Genomic DNA, 18671 nt, shown 5'->3' with positions numbered 1-18671 from the left:
CCGCAGGAGCGGTCAACGATTGGTTGAGGGGCAACAGGATATGTGTACCCACGCTAACGTATAATGATGGACGATTACTGGCAGATGAACTGACCGAGGACTTAGAACCACAAGATGAGAATAAGGAACAGGTGGCAGTCGTCGAAGTGCAAGTCATTATGGAGACCGTACCTATAGTGACGATTTTAGACAAAGCTGCAACCACAAATGTTATTTCCAAGTCACTATTCAACAGGATCAGAAATATAAGACGAATACCAGCTTTTCCAGTTCAAAATTGCAGAATAATAGGCGCCGTTGGGGCTCGATCAGCTAATGTAAAGGTGCAGTCACTACTTGGTGTGGAATTCGGAAATGTAGCAATATTAAGCACATTCCTTGTTGTGAAAAATTTGGTGGTAGATTGCATTATCGGAGTCGACAGCCTACGTCAATATGGATGCAGAATAGATTTCAAAACAGGAAAAATTTGGTTGAATGTTAATAAACAAGAAATTGAGTTGGAGTTGTTGAAAAAAAAGCCTTACGAGAAAATATAATTGTGGGATCAGTGTGCAAGTAATCAGGACGGCCCAAAATTCTAAACAGCACATAATTAATGAGTTCCAAGTCAAAGAACATTTTGGTCAAGTAGTGTTTGAAAAGTTAAATGAATCCGACTGCATTATCGAAGATCAGAAGAAGAAGCTCAATGAATTATTATTAACGTATGAAAACGTTTTTGATGAAAGGCCAGGAGTTATTAAGGGATACAGATGCCATCTCTACGTTAAGCCGCACAAAACGTATTGTAGAACTTTCTATCCTGTTCCCTGGAGGTTAAAGGCTCAAGTTCAAAAGAAAATAGATCGCATGTTGAAATGGGGTTTGATCGAACCCTCTACAAGCCCATACTGCTCCCCATTGTTAGTCGTGCCAAAAGCAAATGGGACTGTTAGACTGGTACTCGACGCCAGAGAAATAAATAAAATCATAATACCAGTGAGAACACATCCGGAAAACATAGACGAACTTATACAACGGTTCCAGGATGTCAAATATTTGACGAGCATTGATTTGCGGAGCTCTTATTGGCAAGTCAAGCTGGATGAGTCATCAAGGAAGTATACGGCTTTCATTTATTCCGGAAGAAGTTACCAATTCACTGTAGTTCCTTTCGGACTCAACATTAGTGCTGGAATCTGTATAGCAGCCCTAGATTATGCACTAGGCCCAGAACTCAGAAGCAGGATAACAGTGTTTGTTGATGATTTGCTTATTGCATTGAAAACTTGGGAGGAGCAGACTACCTTACTGAACCGAGTGTTGGATGTGTTCAAAACCACGGGAATAACTGCTAACCTACAGAAATCCCATTTTGCATAAACAGAATCAAGTTCCTGGGGCATATAATTGACGCAAAGGGAATTTTACCAACCAAAGAGAAGCTAATTGCAATTAGTAAGTTTCCAACACTCAGGAATAGGAGGCAATTAAAAGGGTTTATGGGCCTTGCCTCATTTTTTAGAAGATTCATAACAAATCAGGCGATGAACGCAGCAGCTCTAAATAGTCTGTTGAAGAAGGATGTGCCCTGGCTCTGGACATTAGAGTGTCAAGAAGCATACGAAGAGATAAAGAAGCAATTAGTAAATGCACCGCTTTTGTACCATCCGGACATGCAAGAAGAATTTTACTTGTCAACAGATTCTTCGAATGTGGGTATTGGAGTGTGCCTTTTCCAAGTACGCAAGATAAATGGACAACTCACCTTCTGTCCTACTGCGTTTGCTAGTCGTGTTTTGTCCAACTGTGAACGAACTTAGACGACGACAGAATTAGAGGCTCTTGCGGTCATCTGGGGATTTAAAAAATTTCGTTATTATCTATATGGGTCAAAGACTGTCGTATATGGCGATCATCAATCATTAACGTTTGTATAAATGTGTAAACTGTTACACCCCAGACTGGCTAGATGGACTCTCGCCCTGCAACAATACCAATTTAAGATCGTGCATGTCTCAGGACAGCAAAACATTATTGCTGACGCTCTATCAAGGTCACCACAGGGTTTAACTAAAGAGATTGAAGTAAATAATAACTCAGAATTCCCTGTATTGCTGCTGCAGGAAAATCCATATAAGACGCACTACATCAATTTGTGTGCGCATATGGCACAGTTACAGAAAAGAGATGCTCAATGGGGAAGTGTCGTTCAAAGGTTACAACAACAACCTTCGGAGCAGATGGCAAATTATTACAAGCGGGTAAATGGTGTATTATTTTTCCGCTGTGGAAGGACAAACGAAGTCCGTTGGTGTGTATGTATACCTGAGGCGCAAATAGAGAAACTCGTATGGTTCACCCATTTAACCTGGGGACGTTTCGGTTTGACAAAATGTGCAGACAAGATAAGTGTGTATTGTTATTTTCCCAACGTATAGCGCAGAGTGCATGAGGTCTTGAAGAAATGCATAATCTGTCAAAAAAAAAAAGCCAGATTCAAATGGAGTAAGCACCCATTATGCTCTATATTAGTCCGAGAACCAAAAGAATTAATTTCGTGCGATCTGTGTGGACCGTTAACTACTTCAAGAGGAGGTGTTAGACATGTGTTGGCATTTCTTGATGAGTGTACGAAATACGTAAAGCTATACCCGATAAAGGCGGCTACAGCCAAAGTGATTGTAATAAGATTGACAAGGGATTATCTTCCACATGTTGGCATACCTAAGGCGATAATAACAGACAACGCTCCGATAGAAACAGGCTTTGTCTCAAGTCGGTGTGAAACACATACTAACATCATTTTACCACCCACAAGGCAATTTCGTTGAGAGAATTTTTAGAGAGTTCAATCGCTTTATGAGGACCTGTTGCCATAATAAGCAGACTGCGTGGGCAAATTATGTGGAAGAATTTGAGCAGATATACAACAACATGCCCCACTCCCCCACTGGTTATACACCTCATGAATTGATGTTCGAGGCAAAAGAAGAAAACTTCTGGACTGAACATATGCCCAAAACTCAGGAAACTGAGATGCCTTGGGAAGAAAAAATAAGATAAGCCATCATAAATATGACGCAAAAGGCTGATCAGAGAAAACAACAATATGACAAATTAATCAAGAGGGGACAGGCGTACCACGTCGGAGAGAAGATACTAATCAAAAGATATACCAAATCATCCTTAATAAAGAAGAGTATAAAGAAATGGGACTTATTATATACTGGCCCATACATCATTCTACAAATTCCGAACTCTGGGGCTTATCTATTAGCATACCCGGGATCTAACCAAATTAAAGGGTTATTTTCCCATAACGACTTGAAAAAAATTTAATGAAGATTGGAAGATAGGGATGAATGGTGTTGCGAGTAACAGAGATGAACGCTCATAAAAACATAACAATAAACTGTGTGTGTTTAGTGTTAAAAAACTTTAAACTGAAATAATTAATCAGTGACTCAGATTGTAGAAATAGTGAATAACTATAACTATCGAGTGCTGTAAAGAAGATAGTGGAGATAGGCTTCACCTGTGTTTGGGTAAACATAGAACTTTAGCATTGCTAATGTCATCAAGAATTATAAAGGATCTGAATGATCTTCAAGAAGAAAGAAATATTTCCCAAAAATGACGCTGCATAATCAAAAGAGGTTTCCAGTGAATGAACATATATAATTTCAAGTGCACGCTTAGATGTGTAAACGTGTGAAGTGACGTGTTTAGGCAGTGAATCATGAGTGGCGGTTAACGCCGCAAAGATAATTTCCCACGCAAAACAATTGATGTCGGCGCGAGAGTTAGAATCGATATAGACGACACAGATATGCTTTGTAAGAGTCTCGCATCAAACGCGAGGGGAAACTGATTGATGTTCAACTTCAGAAAAATGTCATAATTAGAGGTTAAGAGTTCTTGATTTATTGTTGAATGTCAAAAGAAGTTAATATTCATACAATTAGTAGTTATTTAATAGGTCTTATTCACTTTGGAATTTTGTTTGAAAATCCATTTCCATATATGTGCTTGTATGAATGCCGGATGAATCAGAAAATAAATGAAAGAAGTGAATCCACATTCCTCGCCACTAATAACTTTTACATTACAGCAAACAAGCGGGGAAATATATGTATTTAGGATAAAATTTTTATGAGTATAGATAAATGATATGAATTTCAAGGAAATGATGGATTATGTCTTTGTATAAAATGAACCACACTTTCCGTTATTCGATGATTTGAATCCAAAATCTACTGCAAGTTGCATGAATCCTTTAAATTACGAAGAGTAAATCATTGACAGAAAATGTGTAAGAATTTTTGGACTTATAAGCACATGTGGTGATTAAGTGATATGCGAAGTCCAAAAGAAAACTAGAGTAAATACTATGATGTTTTCGGCAATAGCATTAGTCAATGGATAAATGGAAACCTTAAGTCAATGGCTAAATTCCTTGCAGTACATCGTAAGAAAAAGGATGCATGAAGGCATAGAGATTTTGTTTTCAAGAAGGAGAATCTTGGACGGAGCAACCTAACCAGTTCTTTTACAGGAAGAGTTTCCCTTTCGGTCATTGCTAATTCTTCTGGAATGAATGTTGCATGTAAAATCTGGTATCCCTGTCCCTTCTACTCTTCCAATTGTGGGCAGCGTAGAAGACCGACTACAAATGTGGACGTTGGGGACATGCAAGATCCGGGGGAGTTTCAGCACCACAAGATATTGTCCTGGGAACAAGATTGTAAAAAAAACCTCGAGTTATTGATTGTAAAATTTTTTTTAGCTAGAGGCACAAATCACTCTTCTCCAAATCGTTCTATGAATCTATCCCTATCTTTCATTTAGAGATCAATTTCAAAATTATTTTTTCTCTTCTGTAGGCTTTCCTACCTTCTATGTACCGTAGGCTGGGGATCTAGGCTTAAGAGGTTTTCCAAGGTTTCCCTGCTTAAGAAAGTTCTCGAATGGGTAGACCCTGATAATAGTTTCATGAAAGATCATCTTCCTTGGTTGTGCACAGCAGACATAACACCTTGATGCACGTAGAAGCAATACAGCTGCGGTACCTGTCTCTTCATTTCTTCTGTTTTCAATGTTTCTTTTCTTCGTCTGTCTTATACATAATTTTTTTCTTCAGTCGGAGGACTGACACTCATCACTTCCGGGTTACCCACACTAATAGATAGCTCACGAAGTGTGTTTTGTAAATAAAAATTAGGCTCACAAACTTCGCTCACTGCGAGGGGGATTGTAATGTCCCCACAGCAAATACCCTCTACCACGCACCAATTAATCATTTTCAGTCAAACCATCGACATTCATTCGCTTTGGAAAAGTTATCTGATCTGATTTTCTCGTAATATATGCGGCGACAGCTCGTCGACGCCAAAGTATTTTCTAGTGCATTTATTCTTTGAAATAACAGAGATGCATATATGCATTCTCCATTGTTGTCAGAGTGGTAACTAGTACAGCTTCTGGAGTACCTGTTGAGGGATTGACGTGTTTCTGAGAGATACATATTCTGCTTTTCTTCTCGCTAAAGCGAGCCAATTAACACTTGTACCACTAGCGGTTTGTTTTGAAGAGAAAGAGATTGTAAAATGAAAATAATTAAGGCGTGGAATCACCGGAGATCTGGACATGTAATGGAGATGGGTTTAATACACGATTTCCTCCATAAATAAGGTTTGTGACTTCTTTATTCTGGAGTGAATGAACGAATGAGTTTTTCCTGAATCATTTGTTGATCACATTGGCGCTGTAACTAGTGGGGAAGTTTCAGCTGTGTCGAAGAGAGCCTGCAATCACTGAGTCTGTGTTAAATCGTCCAAAAAGGCTTTGTACACATCTGGAATTCGCAATCTTTCGTAAAAGGAACAAATTGTCCAAACGATTGATTCTCCCGACTGACTGAAGTGTTTAACAGTAATAATAAGTGTAAAGGTCTCTTACAGCAAGCCAGCCGCTGAATACCAAGACGAAGGACTCCACCAAAGATTCTATTTGGCTGATTCTTTTTATCGCTATATAATGTAATGAAATCTTATATTAAAAACTATACATAGATAAAGGAGAGAAAGAGAAAGAGCGAATGAAAATAGAGATAATACTAAGAATCCTCCATTAGTCTAATTTTTCGCCTGTCTTATCACAGATCAGCCAAGAACTGGGAGGGCCTTACTTTATTGTATAGACTTATGTGTGAGGGTGAAGGGATCTTAAAGACAACAGATACACGTCTACACAGACAAGACATTACACAGAGATAGCGGCTAGCTGCATTGATCATCTATTCTTAAAGAGATGGCAACTTATTATCCGTACATTAAAATGTTAAAGTTGGGTACCCAAAATTCTTACTGAACAACACAAAAAATAGCGGATGGGCAGTACACTTTAGTTTTTGACACGCTACAATGAAGAAGGCGATGATTTATTTCTCTGATAGTCACTGGAGATGAAACTTGGGTGTCGTATGACATCCCTGAAACAAAACGGCAACCAGTGGAATGGAGGCACACTTCACCCCCAACGAAGGTTAAGCCTAAGCAAATATTGACACCTGGAAAAGTCATGTGCACCGTTTTTTGGGACAGAAAAGGCGTTTTGCTTATTGATTTCTAACCACATGGCCAAACAATCAATGCACATGGTTACTGCGAGACCATTAAGAAATTGCGCCACGCAGCGTTTTCAGTTACGGCTGACATTATAAATAGGGACTACAAATCACACGTCGGTTGCAACGATCTGAAAATGGCGTACATGTCTTCTCCTTGAGTCAGAGTAACAGCTGCACATGCTCAGAACTGCGATAGTAGCACCGCTGCAGATAGAAATAGAAACGGGACGTACTTTATGGACAACATCATGTGATACTATTACTAAATCCAGTGATATTACAATGTCACGTAATAACAACAAACCAGCCATTTGGTGAGAAATACACCATAAGAAAAATATACAAACATATGTAATGCTGAAATATTATAAGGGGCGATACCACAAAAAACAAAGAGCATAAAAACCAAACAACAGCCAAACAATTCCAACACTGAGTCCAGAAGTTCAAGAATACACATAGTATAAGCAAATTGATACACCAAGGCTAAAACCGCTTCTAATGGTGTTGTGCAGAAACTGTAATTATTCATGTTATTAGAACATGTGTGACCCTCCTATCAAGCACTAACGAATTTTATTGACCTAATTTACCACTAATCTGAACCTCGTGTATGCCCAATACAGCTTTTATTATGCAACAGTATGAAAACCTAACAGTGAATTTAACAATAAGAAAACATATACAAATTTGTGACCATAACCAAATGAATCTAGTTCTGAACTTATTTCTGTATCATAGAACTGTATGAACTCAAAAAGAGGGGACACATTCAGTATTACGTCTCTACTGACAATGCAAGGTACATATTAAAAGTAGCTAAAAACATGGACACATAAAGTTTAACAAGAGGAGGTAGGGGTCGAGGTATAAGCAAATTAAAATTCTTGTATCCATAACATAAAAAATGGCATATATATTATGAATCATTTTAGAATAGGTGTGCAGAAAAATTCTAGTATTAGGACCCTGATACCAGAACAGGTACATATTTAATGTATTGCAATATTTCAGTCTCAGCAAGATGTAGTCACAAATTCTCTCATAACACATTAGGAAGATGTCAATGTAAGTGGAAATGTGGCAAAAGATACAAACAATATCTAGGCAGAAGCTGCTATGAGCAGCTAACAATGATGTGATAAGGGGGGAGGTCACTTTATCAAAATTTCATGTACAAAATAAATGTAAATGTAAAAATTTTACGAATTTGGAAGGGAAGTTAACTACACACCAAGGAATTGTGGCTCAGCCATATTAAGTAATTTATGAACGTTGTCCATCAGCATGTAATCATTATAATATTGCCAGTAATACAGACAGAAAACACTGGACGACAATAACAAAAGACATATTATTAATATGAGAAACTGCACACATCTGCTACTCATTAATAGATATTTATGTAAAGATATATCATCAAAACTGTACCAATGAAAAAATTTATGGTGTATGAAAGAGGATGGATGGGGAGGGAATGTAAATTAAAAATAAAAATATATATTGAGACATTGTCCTACCCTAACCTGTCATAAGTAAGATTTTGAATATACCAAAAAAAGTTATTCAAGTAATTTCTATCTTTAAATTGGCCTGTTCATTAAGAACTCTACCAGGATGTTCAATCAAGTTCCCAGAAATTTCAGTCTCTTGTAATAGGTTCATGTTAATACCTATATTTACTTTTGTAACAGTTCCATCTGCTCTGAGATGTTCCCTAAAGTTATTTCGAAGTTATAAGCCTTACCCTTCTTTTTATTTTCTTACTGTATAATGTTACTACATTCTCTCACGTGGGTGCCTAAAGCAGATGAGTTACTGGGATATGCATTTTCTTTGTATCTAATGCTTAGTTTCATGCCTACATGATTTATGTACATTTTATCACATTGCTGAGAACTTATTTTGTAAACTCCAGAGTGGTCAAATACAGGTTCCCCTCCAATGTCATGTTGTAATTGTGTTCATACCCTATTACTCTCTTAAATGATATAATTATATTACCTCTTTTGAAAAGCTGTTTAATTTTCTGAGACATATGTACCCACAATAAGACAGGACTTCTTATTTAGGCTTTGGTTTTTCATTTATTTTTTCCAATGTTATTTCGAAGTTATAAGCCTTACCCTTCTTTTTATTTTCTTACTGTATAATGTTACTACAACCTGGGGGTTAAATTCATTTCCATCAGCAATATATTTCAATGTGTTAAGTTCTTTTTCAACATTGTGACCTGATAATAGTAACCTAGTCATCCTGTCAAGCACTGTATGGAAAAAAGAATGTACGTTTCTAGGAGACCTGGGTTATTATTATTGATAGTATCTCTAGCAGTGGGATTTTTGCAAATACTGAAGTGAGGTCTCTCCTCATACTTTTTCACCCCAAGTTTCGAGAAATTTATTCCCCTGTCCTGTTCAGTTTCTACAAGAATGTTATGGAGGGTGAATTCCATCAAATAATCGATGTAATACATGTACATCACCAATGTCACCACCTACAAAAATGATAGTGTCATCTACATTTCTTTTGTAATAATTTTTTAACAATTTCAGAACTGTTATTTTAAATTTTATGTTCATTATTATCAAGGAAGACATTGGCAAGGGTGCCAAGGCCATTATGCTGTTTAAGGAATTTTCCATTAAAAAGGAAGTAAGTATGGGAAAGAACAAGGAACAACAGTTTAACTAAATCCATAAGCTGAGGGACATCTAATTTTTTATGTAGCAGAAGTTTTTGCCTAACTAGCTCAATGGACTCAAGTATTGCTATGTTAGTACATAGATTAACATCAAAAGAATGTCAGGTAGCACTCTCAGGCATGTGCATCTCATTCAGATGTCAAAGTAATTCATCTGTACTCTTCATTACACATTTCTCATGGAACACATAATGGTTATTAATGATGTAGTTGAGCTTTTGACAAAGTAAATGACTAGGCTATTGATGTAACTGCCAGTTCACCAATTGTCTAGATATTGATTTTGTTTTGGTTGTTTAGTTTTATGCTTCTTGTTTTTGATGGTATTGCCTCATAACGTTTCAACATTACATGTGTATGTATTACATGAAGGTGTATTACTTTATGGTGTAGTTCTCACAAAATGGTTGGTTTATTGTTATTATGTGACATTGTAATAGTATCACATGATTGTTATATTATGTAACACTGTATGCAGTTCCTCATTTGGCTACACTATTGTATCCTTGAACCTCTGAGATGTATTTGATGTTCTATTGGCTTTGCTGCTGCTAGCCTGAATGGTTCATAGCAGCTGAACTGCATCACACAATTCTAAACATTATGTCTCTATGTATATTTTCATATGTTTAGGACTTATCAAATGGTCAGTTTGTTTTTCTCATGTGACACTGCAATATCATGTGACGTTGCAATACCATCATGTGGCTTTTGTATTGCGTAATATAGTACATATCTATGTATATTTTCATATGTGCTGGTTTTGGCCAAAATGTTGCTTGGTTTATATTGTGATGTACAGACAGTAGCAGAGCCAGGATGGGGAAGGTGTAGGCACATTTATTTGGCCCAAGCATTTTTACACAAATTATTATTTAACAATAATTGGTTATACATCCAAGTTAATACAGTTAGCAGTATAAAAGGAAATTTTAGCAATAATTTTTTTAAAACATTCTCTAGAAGAACATGCAGCCCCCACTCTGAAACATTACATAAAGGTACTGTTAGTAAAGGGTATATTATATTGTACAATAGTGCACCATATACAAATATTAACAATTACACTAGAAAAATATTGAACTTGTGATTTGTACTACATGTAAATCAAACCTTAAAAACATCCAATGTGGCAAGAGTGCAACAAATTTCCTACTGCCTGCTTAAAACAAAAAATGTGGCAATGATAATCAGTTGTTTTTAGCTCGTGATTTCACTTAAGCTTACGTAAATCCTACACAAATGTCACTTATTTTTCTCTCATGTGACATCAGTTCACCTTTCGTGACAAATACACAAAATTTGTAAATTATTTTATATCAGTTAAGTACGCTACAAGACAGAAATAACATTAACGACTGGTGACATGAGTAAACACTGTCAAGTTTCAATTTCACGATGGTTGTGTTATCTAGCAAATTTTCATTTACTTGCCCCACAAGAAATAGATGGGTTTATCCCAAGCAATATTAGTAGAATTAAGAAATTTGCAATTTAAATGCACCACTTTTAACAAAGTCTAATGTAATAATAATTTGGACAGAACTTTCATAAAATGATCAATGGTAGTGGATACCGTGCCATACACTACGAAACAAATTAAGAATTATTCACAGTAGACACCTGGCACATGATGATAGTCTCTGAAGTATTTCAAATCACAAAATGTTGGCTACAAGTACCAACCACATAATAAAGTAATGATGATTAAATATAATGAAAGTATATGAAATTTTCGGCCTTAGCCAGGTGACGAGAACCACACCAATGCAGTTTCCTGTTACACTCGAGTGCTAGGCCCAACAAACAACAACTGGTCACGTAGAACCACGCTAAGCAAGCGAGCATTCCGTCCTCCCCACATGCTCGCAAACAGCCACACTCATCGCAGTCCTTAATCGGCAGGCACCAGTTGACTCCCCGCCGCTTCCGTCCCGTCGCCATATCCCGACCGAGCCGCCCTCCACAGAACTGTTGCTTCGCGCACCAGCGCCAACAGCGCGCAGCGATCACGCCTCCTATCGCTGCGGCGGAAACAAGTGAAATAATCTCGCGGGTAAATCAAATGAGCTGAGCCGTGTACACGGCTCAGTATCGTCATATTGTAACAGTATTATGTGATCATTATATTACATAATATTGTACTAAAAAAATTTATACTGAAGGACCACAAAAATATTCGTATACAACTGTATCTTCTTTTACTGTATTTCTTACATTGTAATTGCAGTGCAAGTATGTCTTTTGTGATTGTACTATAGTTTACACATGCTTGGTAATTTGTTCTTTGGCCTAGGATCACTGACTTGAGCTTGTAGCTTCTTTGATCAAGTCATTTATGTCAGCCTACTGGGTCTTGTTGTGCCTGAGTAATGCTACTGTGCACTTACTTCTCTTACACGTTTTCATGGATGTTTTCAGCGTTGTTTTCTGCCTGGATAAGCCTGTCTTATGGCGTTAAATATCAATTTTCTTACATTTCCAAGCCAGCAATGATGTCTGCGTTCCTGGTTAAATAGTATATATACCATGTGATGTCACAATAGATACTTTTTGTAAGTACACATAATTATTACCAGCTAATACTTCTCATTAAATGTCATTTTTGTTGAGGTTTATAGTTTCTCAATTCGTTTCCATTTTGTGCAAGCACTGTGAAGGTGATCCATGATCGCAACTGGTAGTGAATGAACGTGAGATAGCACATTGTGCACTATGTATTTTTCCGAGTATATCGATGCTGTTGACAGTTGCATGAAAACATTTTTGCAATTGAACTCGGAATCCTGCGATCTAGATAATCATGGCTGTTCTTACGGACACAACTGATTGGGTAAATGTAACAGTACAGAAGAATCTCATTGTGAGCAGTGTCAAGTAGTAGGTTGTCCTGGCGTTTAATGTTTAAAGTCCCACTCGACAGAATATTTCGTACAGGCATCATTGAACGTGCGAGTATAATGTTCGCCTGTTGCTTTATCTCCCACTGAGAATGCTAGTTCGTAGGAAGTACGGTGGGCAGACGATTACTCGGAGTTAGCTCCTATGAAGCCTCCTCAAATTCTGATGCCAAGTACATCTCTCTTCCACTATGAATATTGCGCTAATCTATACGAACTTCATTGGAGAACACGTTGCCTCAACATTATACAAGGTGTTCGTTTTAACTGAAGAACTGAAATGTCTCGAAAACTACACGTCGGATCAAAAAAGAGTTATAGTTCCAATTTGTTTGTCTCGGATGGGGACATTCAACGATATCACATTCCACACATCAATGCGAAATTAAAAGACAAGTGAATAAGTTACACATTTGCACAACGCACTCTTTACCTTAGTCATTAAACGCAGTTTCTAAACATCCACTGAGCCATAATGTTTGTATTCAAAACAGGGACGAGAACCACAATGATGCTTTCATCTGAAAACATGCAGTTTGCTAAAGAATTCGATCACCAATCGTGAAGGGACAAAATTGAGAACTGCTTTTTTATCTTTAGCCGAACTCATTAACAGAGGCTATTTCGAAGTTTTAGCACTTGACTTAAGAACAAAAAAGTGAATCCAATAAGCACATTCTTATCAGGTTTGCAACCAATGTTACTGATTTTATTTAAGGAGAAATGCGTGCAGGTTGTAAATTGGTCTGTTTTATATTAATCTTGCATAACTTTCAAATTCAATTACCCATGGGCTTTGGCAAAGTGATCATTCAAACAAATACGTAAAACTTCTACTTGTCTGTAAACTATGACTTATTGTTCATTATTGAAGTAATAGAAATTCGCGACAAGAAATTAACAAACTACTTTGACTATATACTGGAGGCATTGCAATTATACATTAGTTATGGAATATTAATGTTACTGCACAAATATCTGAACAGCACAGAGTTACTCTCCAATTAACAATACAATTTAAGAAAATGATATGAGTCTGGAAGTGGTCAGTTTTCAAAGTAATATTGACACAATATTAACACTGGTCATGCTAATATATTGTTTATAGTCACATAGCAAGATCTTTAATATAACTAATCCTCCTGCTACAGTTCTAATGGAGTAAAAAACGTTCTTGCCTTTTAAATGAAGCACAGACGTATAGGTAGTGAAGAATTAGGACGAAAGTGATTACTGGTGTAAGGACCAGATACAGCAGAAACCAAGGCAGGCCACGAAATATTTCACTGCTGTTGTAAGAATAAAACCAGTACTAATGAAATCCCGAAACAAGCGATAGCAGCATATAAAAGAGAAAAAGAAGGTGGCGAGGGACGTTGAAAAAAGCACTGCACAGGAGGAATATGGTTCAAATGGCTCTGAGCACTATGGGACTCAACTGCTGAGGTCATTAGTCCCCTAGAACTTAGAACTAGTTAAACCTAACTAACCTAAGGACATCACAAACATCCATGCCCGAGGCAGGATTCGAACCTGCGACCGTAGCGGTCTTGCGGTTCCAGACTGCAGCGCCTTTAACCACACGGCCACTTCGGCCAGCGACAGGAGGAATAGTAGATTACCTAGAGACGAGGACAGATGATGACCCACATTTGATATTTAAAAATTAATAGCTTCAAAACGCCTCAGGCGATGGACATATAGTGTCCACTGGCAGCACTATCGAAAACAATGTTCGATCATTTATGAAATTAATAAAATTTGTATAATGAATCAGAATGTTGATTTTGATTATTGAAAAATTAATTTAAATAATAATTATTTGAAAGTATAATGGCAGTATGAGGCAAAAAATCAGCATAGCAGTCAGTAGATAAATTCTTCTTCATACATTTAGATAAGCGATTGAGAGTAACCTTACTTATGAAACTCAACGACGTTGCCATATTGTAATACGCCGGAGGAATTGGCGCATAATCACGTGTTGTCTCATGTAGTTAGATCTAGAATTAGAGTAGTAGTAAGTGCAATAAATTCGTTTTGTAATTTTGACAAAGGCAGATTTACGACTAAAGAATGTCTATAAGGGATGCGGCTTTATTGGTCTTAACCAGTCTTTTATACACTGAGGTGACAAAAGTCATGAGATACATCTAATATCGTGTCGGACCTCCTATTGCCCATCGTGGAGCAACAACTTGATGTGACATAGACTCAGCTAGTCGTTGGAAGTCCACTGCAGAAATATTGAGCCATACTGCCCCTATAGTCGTTCATGGCCGCGAAAGTGTTGCTGGCGCAGGATTTTGTGCACGAACTGATCTCTCGCTTATGTCCCATAAACGTTCAATGGAATTTATGTCTGGCGATCTGGGTGGCCAAATCATTCGCTCGAATTGTGCAGTATGTTCTTAAACCAGTCGCAAACAACTTTGACATGGCACGTCATTGTTTGGGAACATGAAGTCCATGAATTGCTCCAATGGTGTCCAAGTAGCGGAACATAACCATTTCCCTTCAATGATCAGTACAGTTGGACCAGAGGACTCCGTCCATTCTGTGTAAACACAGACCACACCACTATGGAGCTACTACAACCTTGCACAGTGCATTGTTGACAACTTGGGTCCATGGCTTCATGCGGTCTGCATCACACTCAGACCCTACCATCAGCTCTTACCAACTGAATTTGGGACTCATCTGATCAGGCCACCATTTTCCAGTCTATGGATAATGTCGCGTTGTTAGCAAAGGAACTAGCATGAGTCGTCTGCTGCCATAGCCCATTAACCCCAAATTTCGCCCCACTGTCCTAACGGATACGTTCGTCGTACGCCCCACATTGATTTCTGCGATTATTTCATGCAGTGTTGCTTGTCTGTTACCACTGGCAACTCTACGAAAACGCCACTGCTCCCGGTCGCTGAGTGAAGGCCGTCGGCCACTGCGTTGTCTGTGGTGAGAGGAAATGCCTGAAATCTGGTTACCTCGGCACACACTTGACACTGTATATGTCGGAAAACTGAATTCTGTAACGATTTCCGAAATGTAATGTCCGATGCGTGTAACTCCAACTATCATTCCGCTTTCAAAGTCTGTTAAGTCCCGTCCTGCGCCCATAATCACGTCGGAAACCTTTTCACATGAATCACCTGAGTGCAAAATGACAGCTCCGCCTACGCAGTGCACTTTTGTACTTTCTGTACGTGATACTACCGCCATCTGTAAATGCGAATATCGACTCCATGACTCTTGTCAACTCATTGTAAGCTCACGACGAGGGATGTCCTGTGATGCCAGTGCAATGCTGTGGATGTACGACATATCAATCGCTTCTAAAACTTAACAAAAGGTTTGGAGTGACAGCTCCAGGGAGAAAAAGACGTCAATCATTTTTCTGCTGGAGATAGGAGATTACTTGAAGTTTTTCGGTTTTGCTGAAGTTGAGCGGTGATGCTACGGTGGTTTTTGTTTACAGTCTGCATTGCAGCAACATATCTAGGTTTCTGCGGCTGTAACAGTGTAGGAAAAAATGATCTCCGTCTTGCCGACTGTTTTCTAAAATCGGTCACCCGGATGCCATTCTTTGTCCTTTATGTTAGTAAACATTCCAGACAATTTGTGACATCCGAGCTTTTCCATGAGAATCGTACGATGCCTAACAAAAAAAGTGAAGTGAGACGCCCTGCTAAACCCGCAGGACAGGAAAAGTAGTTTAAGTTGTGGAAAGGGGCCAAAATAAGCGGCTGTCAGTTACACTCGAACATACAATTTTATTTATTTGACCAAACATTACAAGAGGTAAGAAAAATTAAAAAAAAAACACAGCTTTAGTTTTGGAACCTAATCAGCGGCTGAATGCGCCGTACAATCTCATGCCGTAAGGGCAAGACCACTTTAATTTAAAAACGGCTGAAAGTCAATACCTTAAGGCTCAAGCAAAATCAGAAATTTAAAAGGCAAAGCCTTATCTTAAAACAGTTCCTTAATTAGGCTGAAGGCCCAAAGAATCTGACACGTAAGACTCAATAACATTAATTTTTAAAATGCCAAAGGCTTTACGTAAAACAGTTCTTAAATTAGGCTGAAGGCCCAAACAATCTTATGCCTTAAGGGCAAAACAACCTTAACTTAAAAATCGGCTAGACGCCATACAAGTACAAACAGCAAGAACAAACAAGAAAAGGTAGTACACCCAACGACGCACAGACGTTTCGAGGGTCGGCCTGGAATTCAAACACTAACGCTCGTTTAGGTGAGACAGGCAGTCGGTCCAACCATTGTCGATCCGACGACAACCCAACCGACAGACAGTCAACGGACCCACCGACAAGATAACCTCCGCTTCACCTGACCAACACACAACAAGGAGTTCAATGGAACAACGTAGAAGGTATTGGCGCCCACAACCAATTATTCATTGAGCTGTCAAACTACACACCGTGCTGAACAGTGACACCATGATGAGGAAAATACACTGCCTGAATTTATACCAACGGCCAGGGCAGGTAACCGGAACATTAACGGCCACAAGGCAGAAGATTCCGCTGGTGCACTTCAATTCAAATAACCAAGTACAGTTAAACTCCACCGGAGGGTGGCTAAAATTTGCTAACTTGAAAACACACGTTGTTGCTCGCTGGAATATCTTAACAGCTGACAACGAACTCCAAACGACACAATGTGGACAGTCGTGACTTGTTGGTAGATTAAGTCAAAACTCAACTTCCATGTCCAGGATCGGTGAGCCACGAACCTCGTAGCAATGGGAACAGCACCACACACTGCGACACTGCATAGAGGCCGCCTGCAGGTCCGGCCAAACTACTCGCCGCAGAGATTTCCTCGCTGCTTCACGCCAACCGACCAACCACCCAGGCCCGAAAACGGTGAAAGGACCAAGTATACGTCTTCCGATTGGACTACCAACCAATCAACCAACCAATGGTCGTCCCGCCCCAATCTTCCTCCATCGGACAGTTCATGTGTGTCGCCAGCGGTCGGCGAGCACTGGCTGTCGGCGCCTCACCGGCGCTCAGTCCCCCGACTTCACTGCTGCTGCGTCCCGACTGCGCTGCTGGTCCGTCCCGAACTGACTGCCAGACACACGACGACCCGAAATACTATCGGTCGCTCCAGAGATGGTACGACAGTGCACTTATCGATACGTGCTGCTGCTGCCGCTCACGGGCAAGTAAGGCAGGAAGTTAGTGACGCCAGCAAAAGGAATAAGAAAACGAGGCGGCAGTACCGTAATAGAAGATGACAAACAATAAATGGGATAAACGCGAGTCGTGCACGGCTCATGTAGCACCCAGGAAGGGTTGAGAATTCGTGTGATGTTGTTTCAGTAGTTACAAAATAGAGTCCGATTTAAGAAGAACTTGGTAGGATGAACCACTTATTAGTATGACGTTGCACCGCTTCTGGCCTGGGCGCAACACAACCTACGGCGAGCTTAGAGACAGAAGTGATGACACTTTCTGCAAGACCTGACCATCATTTTGCAGGAAAATGCTCAAGCACATACAGCGCAAGCTGTTACTGATTTGTTTGATTGATGGGGCTGCTAAGTGCTATACCACCTACTGCATTCCACTGACTTAAGCCTTCGCGAGTTCAACTCGATTTCTAAAATGAAGGAATCTCTTTATGGCATTCGCTTCAGAACTGATACAAATTCGTCGGGCAATAAACCGCACCGCTCGAACTGTCAGCGCAACTGGCACTGCTAACAGTGTCCTACGACTTCCACATCGCTGGCAACTTGTTATACACAACGCCAGTGATTACTTTGAAGGTCAGTAAAATTTTGAAACACGTATCTATTTTGTACGAGCTGTAAATAAATAGTAGCCAATATTAAAGTTCCAACTCTCATATAATGGGTTTGAGCAATACTCAAAATGACTTTATGGGTTCGAACAAAGCTTCGTCACCGTGTCTGTCGAGTGCTGCACTGTGGTCAGCCAGCCATCAGCCTGTGTCGTCACCTGTCACCTTTTGTGCCATCAACCTGCCGTCGTCAAACCAATGTCACTATCAGTGTCGCAGCTACAGTTATTCGTTGTCACTTGCCACCTCTCGTAAATACCAGCATGCTGCATGCCACTTGTTCCAGCAGTATTCATCACCATGGCTTGGGACTGATTACTGTACCAGCTTCGTCGTACTCTCTTCTGCCAGTTATTCCGGCATTTGTAACTTCTGTGATGACCTCGCCTTTCTTCATACACCTTCACAATCACCAAATGCATCAATTTTCCATTCACAGCTTCTGCTATATCATAGTACCCCACAACGCCGCTAAAATAATCACTTGCACTGGAACTGTGTAACCTCCCCACCGAAATTTTAAAGAAAAGGAAATACTTAATAGAAATGGGACCCAAACGTAACCTCTCTAGCAATTAAATTTAATGACAATAAAACTGATAATCGCAATCTGACTCAA

The sequence above is a fragment of the Schistocerca piceifrons genome, chromosome 1 (genome assembly GCF_021461385.2).
Source record: "Schistocerca piceifrons isolate TAMUIC-IGC-003096 chromosome 1, iqSchPice1.1, whole genome shotgun sequence".
NCBI lineage: Eukaryota > Metazoa > Arthropoda > Insecta > Orthoptera > Acrididae > Schistocerca > Schistocerca piceifrons.
Note: the sequence above shows the minus strand (reverse complement) of the source record.